The sequence below is a fragment of the Misgurnus anguillicaudatus genome, chromosome 14 (assembly GCF_027580225.2).
Source record: "Misgurnus anguillicaudatus chromosome 14, ASM2758022v2, whole genome shotgun sequence".
Taxonomy (NCBI): domain Eukaryota; kingdom Metazoa; phylum Chordata; class Actinopteri; order Cypriniformes; family Cobitidae; genus Misgurnus; species Misgurnus anguillicaudatus.
In genome coordinates this window covers 18,664,655-18,678,665 of record NC_073350.2, presented here as the reverse complement: position 1 = coordinate 18,678,665, position 14,011 = coordinate 18,664,655, and the positions used below count along the sequence as shown (strand labels likewise).

Genomic DNA, 14,011 nt, shown 5'->3' with positions numbered 1-14,011 from the left:
ATCCCAGCATATCTCATGCAAATCTTCAGAGACAAGAAAATCCAAGAATTATAAAAATGAGAAGGGTAAGAAGGCGAATATCTACATCCGCACCCAAGCTTTTAACATATGTCTGAAGCGAGAATAAAATAGAAAATGAGATGTAGCCAACTATTGGCCTCCAACTGAGAGAATCTCTATTTACTGAGAATGAGTTCGATTACACCTCATCAAACCACAGCCAGACCAGTCTTGAGAGAGAGCCAAAAAAGAAAGAAAAAATGTGTTTGGGGCCAAATACATGTGCTATATATGCAGCAATTGAAAGATTTCTTATTACATTTTTTTTTATTATTGTCTTTTAAATTCGTCTCACTATAGGGATGGGAATTGTATATTTTTTGTTTCTGATACAAATTATACCTAATGTTTTCATATTATGGCACTTTTGAAAGAAGTAATTTATCACAAATTGCAAAGCTATTGCGTGAAGTCTTTCAAGTTATTTTTATTATTATACTGCATACTCACAAATAGTTACATCATTAGTGGTGTCACCAGGAGACATTTATATTTTTATGCTAATGTTGTGGTTTCAGTTCTTTTTAATGGAACCGAATCTGACAAAGAACTGGTTCTTAAAGGAATAATCCATTTTCTTAAAAAGAAAAATCCAGATAATTTACTCACCACCATGTCATCCAAAATGTTGCTGTCTTTCTTTGTTCAGTCGAAGAAATTATGTTTTTTGAGGAAAACATTGCAGGATTTTTCTCATTTTAATGGACACCAACACTTAACTCAACACGTAACAGTTTTTTTCAAAGGACTATAAACTATCCCAAACGAGGCATAAGGGTCTTATCTAGCGAAACGATTTTCTTTTTTGACAAGAAAAATAAAAAATATGCACTTTTGAACCACAGCTTTTCGTCTAGGTCCGGTCCAGCGTGACCTAACGTAAGTGCGTAGTGACGTAGGGAGGTCACGTGTTACATATATGAAATGCACATTTGCGGACCATTTTAAACAATAAACTGACACAAAGACATTAATTATTATCATTCAACATACAACAACGTCGGAACGGTCCTCTTTCTCCACACTTGCAAACACTGGGGCGGAGTTTCGCGTTCGTCCTCTGTGACCTCTTGACGTATTGGGTGAGGTCACGCTGACGCTTTCACCGGAATAATATGAGAAGTTGTAGTTTAAAAGTGCATATTTTTTATTTTTCTTGTCAAAAATGACAATCGTTTCGCTAGATAAGACCCTTATGCCTCGTTTGGGATCGTTTAGAGTCCTTTGAAACTCTGTTGAAAAAAAACTGTTACGTGTTGAGTTAAGTGTTAAGTGTTGGTGTCCATTAAAGTCCATTAAAATTTGAAAAATCCTGGAATGTTTTCCTCAAAAAACATAATTTCTTCTGGACTGAACAAAGAAAGACATCAACATTTTGGATGACATGGTGGTAAGTAAATTATCTGGATTTTTCTTTTAAGAAAATGGACTATTTCTTTAATTCCTAGCTTTATGTCTCATACTGTAAATCTCTTTTTCTATATTTTTCTATTTATACAAAACTGTGACCACAATAACACACTGTACAATCAGAAGTCTTGGTTACAGTCAGTTACACTAGCTTTTATGAGCCCGATAGGAATTTTCAATCCATTCTTTTCACTATTAGACCGCTCCACTCACCACCCATCATATCCAAAAGACTCCCCAGATTTCTCTTTGAGCAAACGCATTTCCCCTCCGCAGACACACAGAGATCTGAGAGAGAAACTTTAATCACATCTCAACCATAAGCGAGGTTTTTCTCTGCTGCAGAAGCTCTTTGTTCAAAGACGGCATTTCGCTGCCATCAGAGCGAGATTACGGTACAGCGCACTTACCCAGGAGAGATCTCGCAATAGCAAAGCGGTTCGCACCAGCCAAAACCGACCTCTTCTGGGGTGCATTCAAACAAACTTTTGAAGCCTGCTTAATATTTTGCAAGTCTTCTTGGTTATATTTAAATATTACATCATATGTTACAAAAATATATTACGTGACACCTGTCTGAACACAAAATATTCAATTCACATATTGTTTAAGAACAAAAATGTCTGATCTTGAGTAAATAATACAGCTTCAGAGTTTATTATTTGTAAAATAAAAAAATAGTACTGTAAGCTTCACTTCCCCATCCAGTTTCTGTGCTGGTGGCTATATGCAAAGCTTGATGCTTTGACTTTAACATTTGTTGTTGCCAGATTAATTTTACCTTCTCTGTAGGTTCTTCTACTGCTATGTGCCACACTAGATGTTGATGTATATTACTGTTCGTGCTGTCCCCCTGACTCTCTTTGTAGAGTTCATTTCTAAAAGATGAACAATACCCTTTAAGTTCAACATAGTACTTTTTATCATGTCCCATCGTTCCAATGGGTATTCATAACTTCTGTAGTCTTCTTGATCAACTAAACCCTCTAACAAAGAACTGCATGTCTGGTCATCAATGCAAGCTTACAGAAAACCATTGGACATTCATTATTGATTTACACAGAGGGAATAGAAATGATGCTTGTTAGAAGACTAGTAAACGTGCTAGTCAAAGTTGTCGATAAAGTTGGATTCAGATCAATCCCAAACCCTATATGGCCTAGACAAGAGCCAATAATATCAAGAGCTAGCTCAATAGTACAGCCTATATGCACTGATCCAACAAACACCAACAGACTCTTTCTTTCTAAATTAGTTTGTGCTGGCTGGAGATTTTTTGGCCTGTTCAGATTTCATGATTTTTGTTCGTGCAATATCTAGACGTGCGCAAGCATACTCAAATAGAGAGTGAATCGGTCGCAGAACTGACACGCTTTTGGACCCCAGTTTTATTACATTTTATGAAATACATTAATTTATCATAAATTCTGTGTAATTAAACCTAAAAAAAATAAGGCTACTAACCAAGAGCACTACTTTTTTGTATAATTTAATGTTATTTTTTAATTAAAATGTTGAGTTTTAGAACAGTTTTGTCACAAACTTTCTTTGGGGGGCCGCGAAGGAATGCACCATACACAAGGGGGGCCGCACGCTGAAAAAGTTTGGGAACCACTACTCAACTGCTTTTTCCTATTTTTAAACCATTGACGTTTCGGTTTAGGGTTAGATTTGGTGCTTGCATAAGAATGTCACTTTATATATTGGTTTATACTATTTTTTCTGATTTATTTTTTATATGTCGCCTGACATTAGTGTTAGAGTTGGGTTTGGGTAGGGATGTCATTTTATGTAAATCCAACCCTAAACCGAAGCGACAATGGTAAAAAAACAGGACAAAACAATTGAGTAACCATTCCGTGATAATCACACGAAAACAAGAGTTCATTATACGGTCACGAAAAAACACGTAAAGTCGTGTGTGATAATATCACGAAAAACGAATCAAAAAGTTACGTGACTATATATCGAAATTTCGTGAGACTGGGCTGCTCAAATAGAAAGCAAAGCTGTCACAGCGCACATGTGGTGTGATGCACTTGTTTTTCCAGTGGCGCCGATAGAATATTAAAACGTTTCAGGATAATGTGTCCACACTGCAAGTCACGTGACAATAACCAACCAATCAGCTTCAACCTTACGTTTCAACACTTTATTTTTTAAACATTGTATCACTCCATATCATCTCAAGATGCTGTACGATCTGTCAAAAAGCTATCACAGTGTCTTTCTTTTAATCATGATGTGTCTACTTTACGTTTTTGTGGAATTGAAAAAATGAGATGCTTTATTAAGATGTGGGATATTCTGTATAAATACTTTTTAGACGCTAACAACTATGGGTATGAATGATGAAGCATTGTTTAATGTGAAGCTATTACCCCTTTAACGTCCACGTCACTATGACATCACCGCTATAGCTGGAGGCAAAAAATAAGTAGGAACTCATAGTCGACGCGCTAAAAGTTTGAGGTTTTGATTTTAAAATGTCATCTTGATGTGTTTTTGGCTAAAAATAATAGAAGTAACAGCACTTTTGGTTCAAAACTAAAGTTTTATCGGATCCCGGCAGACAATCCTTCACAGAACTCAAGAAGACAATTGTGTTGAATGCAAAACGGCATACAGACTAGACGGAGATTATCATAATGCTTGTGTTTGCAATGCACACTTCATATCAGGTAAAATAATTTATGCATATGTACTGGTGTGTTGGTTTTTTCTAGTACAAATCAGCAAGTTTCTGTTTGATAGGTGAAAAGTCACCATGTTTAGCTTAAAGGTTAAATAAACATACAGCGATAGATGTGTGTGCCATCCTTTGAATGGTCTCTTAAAAGAATCCACATTGCTAATCACAGTTAGCCCAGCGATAGTTTACATTAGACAAGCCTTGACAAAATTCCCCAAACCACCCGAAAGTAATTCATATGCTGTCTAGAAAATATCGTACATATTCAGACAGTTCCTAATCTTCTGCATCCAAGTTTAATAAATCTCTCCTAAAACGTGATAGCTCACGCTTGTCAACATTGCCTCCACGACTCTTTTTTCCTCCAGCTAAGCCCCGCCCAGACGTTGTAAACTTTTAAGGGGGTCTATAGGGTGACAATTTACTTGACCTCCTTTCCTTTTTGTTGGATAAAATGTGTATAAATATTTGTGGTTATTCATTTATCGGACGATACAAATTTCTCAAATATTTTCTCTTTAAACTTTAACACCTATGAATGATGTAATATTTTCGAATCTGATGCGAGAATGGCACTATTTTGTTTTTACTTGAAGGTCAGGGAAGGGAAACGTTGTTGATTAATACATATTTTGGATACTTTTTCAAGATTTATAGTGTGCTGGATCTTCCTGTTGCTGTTTTTTACACAAGTAAGAAATAATGCACAGAGACACTACTGAATCTGTGGAGAGTGCGGTGGTTGCGAAGGCCACAGTCGTATTTTCGGCACGGTGTAAGGCGTAAAATGCGAAGGCCACCGAGTTTGTTGTATCGTTGTGAATTAGTTTGTTGCTGTTGGTTGTGGTTTGATGGGTCTGTGTGAACTGGCCTAAATATGTAATGTCAATATAGCCTAATGCAATATAATATACATAACTATTGTATAAAGACCTTACATAATGAACTGTATTGTTACCTTAGAATGAGTCACTTTTATCTTCATACACCGTATGTCCCCTTACATGAAATTTGCTGTCATATTTCTACAGTAGCCCTAAACAACAAACTGTTCTACAAAGCGTTTCGTCCCTACATTGTCTCAGACGATGACATGATTGTCCTGTGGCGGCTACCATATGTGGGTTTGAGGGGTGAGCTGTTGGTTGCAATATCACAATCTCACCTCTATATGCCGCTAAAATTTACACACACCACCTTTAAGACCCAGATCATACCATAGACTGTAAAAAAGATGGACGACACGACGTCGCCTCCCTCTATTGTAATGAATTAAAGCCAAAAATGTCTGACCACAGTCGCCGCTACGTTACATAAAAACATCAGTTTGGAGCCAAGGCATGCCCAGAAGGAATCGTCAGTGGAGCCAGAGGTGGAGCCGCGGTATCAAACTTCCACCCAAACGCTCGCACGCCCAATTCAACTACGCCAATCATAATGACATGCCCCGTTTCTATAGCATTAAATTACTAGCTAAAATGAAACGTATCACAAAAATCAACATATATCAGCGTGGTAACAACTACCTGAAAGGACCAAAACCATCTTTCAGAAACTTTTATTGGAAGTGTAAATATTTTTTCCCATTCGTTTGAATGGAGAGGGCGGGGTTTATGACTTGTACTGCAGCCAGCCACCAGGGGGCGATCAAAGAGCCAGAGGCTTCAAAAAAGTGCTTAATAAACAGCTGTCTTGATGTTTCTGGCAATGTTCAAAAGGTTTCTTGAATACAAGACTCTCTCTCTCAGTGATGTCATCTGAGCTAGATAAAAGTTGGAAAGAGATTATCAGATTTGTGATTACGTGTATGTTCAGTGGCTATTTCAAATGTGTCAACATTGTGCTTTGAGCGACAAAATTCTTATATTGGATGAAATGCTTAACTTTTAACTCAGTTTCCTCATAATTTCAGTTTCTAATACATTTCATGCTGCACAGTGATTGTTTTTTTTCATCTGCAAACATTTATTGGTTTCCTTGGCAACTCGGTGTACAATTTAAACCCCTTTGAGCAGAACTGATGCATTTTATGCTAATTTAAAGCACGGCGTTTTGAATACGAATGCTCGTAAATGGCATAAAAAATGTATGTTAATTCATTAGCCATGAAAACAGCAACATAAAAAGCAGCAAACTTTTCTCTATTGTGAGTTTTAATGAGACAATAGGAAGATGATAATGTGTCGTCAAACACTCGGTACTGTATTTGCAGACACTTTGCTTTAACTTTTATATTAGCAGATATAAAAACGACTTCAACTTTTGTCCATTCGAGCAATAGCGTAAATAAACTGCAAGGTTTTGCAGCTCATATATTTTTATTTGTTGTTGAGCAGAGATATCAAAGCTGAATCTCCACGAGCATAATCAATAAAACTCTTTAATGCAATGAAACATAAGCGAATGACAAGTCTGACCGTTGTCAGTCGGGCAGAGATAAATGGCGTGAAGCCTTACCACAGCATGTTGAATTATTTAGAGTCGCAGCAATGGATCAGACTCGCCCCTCCTCTTTTGAAGATCAAGCATACTGACGAATCGAAGCAGCAAGTTTCTATAAAGTCTTGAATAATTCTCAGTGCATAGCAATTTTCCTCTGTTCTGTCCTTCACGTTTATTTTGCTAAGATAAAAAATAAATCAGTCAAGATACCCTTGTTATCTTCTGGACTGAATGCTTATGGTTTTAACAAATTTTATCTCTATGTGCTGTCTTTATCTGTTCCCATTCAAATTCTGCAATATGGGCAAGTTTTGAAATAGACATTTTGTGAAGGAAAATGTGATGTGCAATTAGAGTATTAAGTGGTCTATGAAATGATAAAGCCTGAGGGACCCTTTGAAGGTCATAGTGTAACAAATGATTGACTGAACTTTCAAATCACCTCGAAATTTCCCATATCAGAAGAAAATGTGCTGCTGCATGAGCCTATGTGTGTAATTAGGTGTAGATATGCCAGACGCCACAAATCATAAGGCAGCAACAACTGGTAAAAAGCTAGTTTTTTTAAAAATAGGAGTGAATACTTGTGAGTGAATTATTTATTTCATTCTGTCTGGAGAAGCTCCAAAGTTCTGTTCATTTGTCTACAAGGACATTAGGGCGACCGATTAACCGTTGTTTAACTAGTGGTCGACTGATATTGGTTTTTTGATGGCTGATGCCGATAAATATATTTTAATATAACACAAATGTAATTGCAATAAATGAGAGACAAACAGAATATTGGTGAATCTAAAAAAAATTAAATGAAAATAAAATATACCTGTTTTAAGTAGCCTACTTGAAAACATTTTTTTTTACAAGACATATGTACTACTTGGAGACTATAGTGTTGGTTTTGTTGTAACACAACGCCACATCACGTGACTACAGTACTAATAATAATTCATCATTTCACTGTATGTCAGATTTTGGGCTTACATTGGACCGTATTTTTATTAAGAACAATAAAATAATGAAACAAAAAGATTTGGTTGACTGAAAAAAATGGATCAGCTGGAATATCGGTCAGTGCAAAATATCGGTCTATAACTATTTTTAACCCAAATCGCCACAAAGATAAGAGGAAGCTGTTCATTCCCACATAAATCGAACAGGTTTGTGCTGCAGATGCTTGACCTGATTTTGCATCTGAAGTGAGAGATATACTGTATATTATGTTGACCCAAGGACAACATTTTTGTAAAAAAAAAAAACTAAACCCACCCCAAATCAAGAGAGCAGCTGCAGATGACTTACATAAGCAATTTCACATTGGTCCAGCATTCTCTGATGTAATCTGACAAACGCACATGCAAAAGCACAAACCGATTGCTAAGTCTGACATCACGCGGCACCGCTTCCAGGTCCAAATGCTTTATCAGATGTCTGAAAAAAATCACAGTCCTTATCTTTATCTCCATAATTAAATCCTATATGACCAAACTGTGTTTCATATTTTATGAATCTTTAAAATATCGGTGTCTGGTATGCCTAGAGCTTGGAAAATGTATGTAGTGTTTATAAAAGCTAAGCTTAATTGTGTGATATGAATAAACAGCGCTCAAAAATGGCTATAGGGATTATATACTCTTACTTGAAACCAATGAAGGCATGGACCTAGAAACAGTATTCCTTACGTCATGACTTAACAAGCGAATAGCCTTGAATCAAGAGGAACAAGGTCATTTAACTAGTTAAAAGTAAGAACTTACTAGGTAACTTTTTATGAGGTACTTTATAAGGAACACAAAAACAATATTTGCTAATGTTTGCTTCACAAGTTTGTGTGGATGACTCGCCGCCTCTTAGAACAGATGTATAAAAGGGTACACTCTAAAAAATTTGCTGTAATTTTGCAGCTGGTTGCCAGTAACTTACTGTAGAAGATTAAGTCAAAAAATGTTTCATGTTCATTTAACTTTGAACAAAATGTTGCCTGTAAATAACATAAATGTAAAATCTACAGTAAGTTACTGGCAGCTAGTTGCCAGTAATACCCATTAATACTGTAATTTCTACAGACATTTTTTACAGCGTACATAATGAAAATCTGACTTTTTCATGTTTAAGTGCTATAATTGGGTCTCCGGTGCTTCTATCAACCTAGGAAATGTGTAAAATATCAACCTAGTAATTTAGTTTTGGTAAACCATTTTCTGCAAGCATTTGAAAAAATAGGTCACTGAAATTTGGCTCCCCTTGTGATGTCAGAAGGGGATAATACAGCTCTTTAATCTGCACTATCCAACCACGGCACTGCCATTTAGTGCAGAGTTCAGCTCATTTGCATTTAAAAGGACACACCCAAAATGGCACATTGTTGCTCACGCTCACAAAGTGGCAATTTTAACATGCTAATAATAAATCATATATGGTATTTTGAGCTAACACATCACATACGTACTCTGGGGACATCAAAGATTTATTTCACATCTTTAAAAAGTATTTTTGAAATGTCCCATTTAAAAACAACACACTACATGCGTTGTCCCAGAATCCACACATCACGGTTTTATTTTTGAAACAACACATTTTGTTTTGCTTTTAACACAACTGTGTTTTATTTTAACACAAAATCAACCCAAAATAAGACAATGTGTTAAAAGAATAACACAATTTTTTTTTTTAAATGAACACATCCTTTCTTATGCTGCGTTCAACCAGCCGCGGTAAAGGCGTCAAGCGCATGGGATTTCAATGTTAAGTCAATGTGAAGACGCGTTGACGCGCGTCTGCGCCTCTAGTTCGCGTGAATGGTGTGAATTGAGCATTGTCGCGGCAAACATGCGAGTTGAAAATTTTGAACTTTGCCGAAAAAACGCGCTGCGTTAACCAATCAGGAGCTTGCTCTAGTAGTGATGTGATTACAACAAGGGAGCAGAGTCGCAGAAGCCCCTCCTATGATGCAAATTTCCGTGTGAATGTCTCGATGACTAGAATTTCATCTGCGAATAAAGCGAGTAAACTCAAAATGTTCAAGCGGCAAACTAGACATGTTTAAAACGAATTTTGATCAATTTTGATTAGAAAAAAAATCTTGCAAAAGAATGTAGGTTTTTAGCACATCACAAAGATTATATTTGCAAAACGTATCTTTGCAATAAATTTCACTTCCAAACAAGGCCATTTAAAAAAAATGGAAATCCTGAAGACAGGTGATAGTTTGTCAAAGAAACTAATCAGCTCTTCTATTTCACTATTAGCTAAATAACTTGCACAGGCCTAGCCACAAAGCCTTTTTCTTCAGGCTGTGCAAATCGAATATATCATAAGATGTCAAATGAAAGTGATACAGTACATGGTGATATAAAAGCAGGAAGAACTTGAATGGGTTTCTTTAGAAAATGCAATTTCTCTGTAAAGTGGCTATCAGTGGAGCTGAACTTCTCAAAATTTGTTGCTGATATTGTAAAAAAAAGCCAACTAAACCACAAATAGGTATGGCATTCCTTTGCTCTGAAAATTTTGGTGGTCAGCAGTTTGCTTTGTTCGCTAAAGATTTTATAAGTACTGTTTGTTATTCAGACTCATGTTTTCTGTTAATTATGTCCAATTCAGCATGTATGATTCAATCCACACAACCTTTAAAGTCCCTGTGAAGTCAGAAATAAAATGTGTTCTGAGTTTGTCACACCACAGAAAAACGTGTTATTAGGCACCCATCCAAGTTTGAATGATGGAAAAAACGGCAAATAAATTTAAGTTATTAAATTCTTTGAAAAATAGGCAGCATTCACTGCTCTCAAGTGTTGGGGGCGTGTCTGCACTGAAACCACACCCACTCACAGGAAAGCTGCCATCTTTGTCAATTTTCAAATACTGCTACAACCTCAATGGAACCTTGGGATTGTTTTAGGGGTCATGCGTGGTGGCCCAAGTGCGTTATCAAAAACGGTGTTAAAAAAAATGGTTAAAAAACTGTATAACAATCTAACCCTGCAATTCACAATACTACAAAGTTTACAGTCTTTGTGGCGTGTTTCAGCAATATCCTTTCTAATATTTAAAATGTGTTTAGAAACTAATTACAAGAAACGTTAATGAAAAAGTTAATAAAATGTTTATCTTATTTCGTTGTATAATTGAATTATATTACACATTTAATTTTATCAATGGGCAGAAAACCGCAGAATAACAGTTAAGTCTACACTTACCACCAAGACAATACTGTATGATTTTTATTTGCACATGATCATGTATTTACTTATAGTGTTTTCCGAATCTCAACGGTGTTACATTCTATCTCATGCAAAATTAAAGAGCTAAAGATTTTCTTGTGTGCCTGAAACAAAATCACTGCACTAAGATTGAACCTGAACCTCATTCCTTGATCTTATGTAGTAAAGCGCATTGAAAATGCTCTACTGTATGGACATACTTGAAGATAAAACTCTTCAAAAGACTCAATACAAGGCCGAATGAAGATATCAAGCACATTAATTATTAATGCACCCACAAAGGTTTTAGGGGGTAACATAAAGCTGTCAAAAAATTATCTATTGCAACACATTACAGACTTAAAGCTAAAAAGGCTTTTGCATACATGGACAAACTACCTACATGGCAGTATTTATACTGAATAGTGTATATGGCTTATAAGTGCATGGCCATGCCAGCAGAAAACTTGACTTGACTGATGCATTACTGCACCTTGGTGAATAATGTAACTGATTTTGGTCATGCCAAATCAAATCTACTTTAAATATTATTGAAAAAGGCTGTTTAATAAAAATGGTTTCCTTGTGACAGACTCATTTAACTAACCAGCATTTAAAGGCAGAGCTAAAATTTCATAAAGTTTTATCTGATTCCACTTGTGACATTTGACAAGCGTATTTGAATAGCACAGAGAATGATGAGCCATAGTGATACAAATCTTAGGCATTGACTGGTTTAGAAATAAATAGTTTTGACATAGAGCCATCTGCTGTTCTCATGATGCTATTGCAATAATACATAGAGTTCCCAGTCACCAACCAAACAATTAATCTCCTTGAAGAGCACAAGAATGCTTACTGAAAAATGAAAGAATAAGAATGAAAAATACTTTCTGTAAGGCACCTTTAAATAGAATAGAAACAAAGAAAGTACAGAAAAATTAAGACATAACGAACGCATGGCAATTTTAAAACATACAGTAGATTAGAATGGCGTGTGCACTGTTAAAATGATTTATTGGCCCATCTTAAAAAATAAGCTACCTGGCCGCCACAAAACTCAGACTCACCTGACCCAAAAACACACACATAACACCAAGCCAAATCAGCCCAAAATCTCAAGGCAACCACACAACCCACCTCCCCATGCCGCACCAACAAATCCTTTCTCGCAGCGTGGAGGAAATCAAATTTATTTCCTACTAGAATCCTGTAATAAGTAAAACTAATGTGAAGTGGTGAAATCTCTAATAATGTAACAGGGCCATAATAATTAAAGCAGTATTAGCGTAATGTGCAAAAGGCCCTACGTTACGCTAATGTCAGCAGTCTCCCAGTAGCAAGCCAACAGGGCGACAATGGTCACGGTGCCGAAAATACTCCCTTAGAATAAAAACCCCCTTGTGAGAATACCAGGTTTAGCCATGACGGTCAGTTTCCAAAATAGAACTGATATGGATAGGATCCTGGTCATCCTAAATAAAATGTGTCTAGAAATTAGATGAACAGAGTTTCAATGGAGAGACCTGAATGAAGATGTAATGGACTTCACTGACTTTAAAGAGCACCTATTTCATTTCTAAAAAACATTATTTTGTGTATTTGGTATTATACAATGTGTTTGAATGGTTTATGGTTCAAAAACACATTATTTTTCACATACCGTACATTTTTGTAGCTTCAGATTTCACTCTCTTCCTGAAATGCAAGAATTTGTTAAGCTCTGTGTCCCTGATTGGCCATCTAATCTGTACGTTCTGATTGGCCTGAATACCTCTGACGTCAGCTGGAAATGTGAACCTCCTTACCATGTTTGAAAGAATCGCTCACAATGCAATGCTAAAAGAAGTTAACTTAAAGGCTGTAAGTCCAAAGCGCTAGAAATTATGATAATGTCGGTCTTTACTACATCACCAATCCAAGGAAGTAAACTGTTGCCTACAATCCGTGTGTTTGTTGTAGTCCAAAAAAAGAGATTTACGCTGGACACGATATAACTCGCATCATTGTTTACTTTGAGGTATGTAGCTTTTGAATATTGTTAACATGTACTTATACACACTTACACGCCAAAGGAAATGTAAAAATGTGAATCGGACCATGCTCTTTAATGTTATGGAAGAGGTTCATGAATACATTGTTAGAGGAAATAAGTCAATAGCATTGGCTTGAAACATCAATCTGACATTGACTGTCCATATAAGCATGATTATAATTGTCATGTAACTTTATTATATATTCATAAATCTATTTACCGTAAATGATGTCATATTTTCAGCAAAAGCTCCATTCATTCTGCAACTCTGCACCACGTGGGCCAGAGCCTTCCGGTGGATCACAGAGGTACTGCAATATGAAATATTTCTGTAAACTTTTCTGTAAAATATTTCTATAAAATGTGTCCGCAAAACTTTTAATATCAAATAATTTAACCCATAACAAACTGTTTCCGGAATGCATTTGTTAGCAAGTAAGCAATAACTGTATGTTTATACAAGCGCATTGTTTATGATACCAAGTAAAATGATTTACAAATTTTACATTTATTCAACTATATTTTCTATAATGCAGCAATCATATCCAGTGTGTTTGTATGTATCACCTTTCTTTTAGGATGATTAGTCAATGTGGCGTTAATCAGGACCGAGTTCACAGAATAGGTTGTTTATCTTGTCTACTCCGTCCGACGTAGGCAAAAACTGTGGGTAAAGTTTTAACTTTGTAATTTAATTCATTTATTTCAATATGGTCAATTTTCTGGCATGTTTGGGAGGCCCGTTTGAGAGGCAAGCAGAATTAACAGAGTAACAGAGTCATCAGCCAATCAGAGAGCTTTTAAAACGTCGATCACGTGACTCGCAAATGTTTATTTAGCCTTTAGTCATTTACGTTTTGAAATGAATTAGCTTGAATGATTTTTTTATAGTTCCGCTGCTACTCCTGTCTTCTCTCAAAATACCTCTAATTAAAATCTCTTATAAACGATTTGCTGTTCTACACAGAACAATACTGCCCCCTAAAGGTTACATTTAGGTAAAACATGTTAAAATACTTCCACTAGTTGTCACTATAAGTAGCAGGTGCTTCTAAAAATCCTAGACATTTTTATGAATTACCATTTATAGATTTGTTCCAACTATTAAATTTAAATGACAGTCAATATTTCTGGGAATCACAATAACCAATTAAACAAAATATCTACACACCT

General features: G+C 35.9%; 1 long non-coding RNA gene across 1 annotated transcript in view; it reads right to left on the bottom strand.

Moving 5' to 3' along the window:
• LOC141369551 (uncharacterized) overlaps positions 1-13,591 on the bottom strand; it is a 76,741-nt gene extending 63,150 nt beyond the window's left edge. The window contains exons 1-2 of the long non-coding RNA XR_012373350.1: positions 13,406-13,591; positions 13,059-13,149 (exon numbers count right to left, since the gene is read on the bottom strand). This is a non-coding gene — a long non-coding RNA (uncharacterized lncRNA). The remainder of the gene's footprint in view (positions 1-13,058; positions 13,150-13,405) is intronic.
• Between the last annotated feature and the right edge of the window lie 420 nt (positions 13,592-14,011).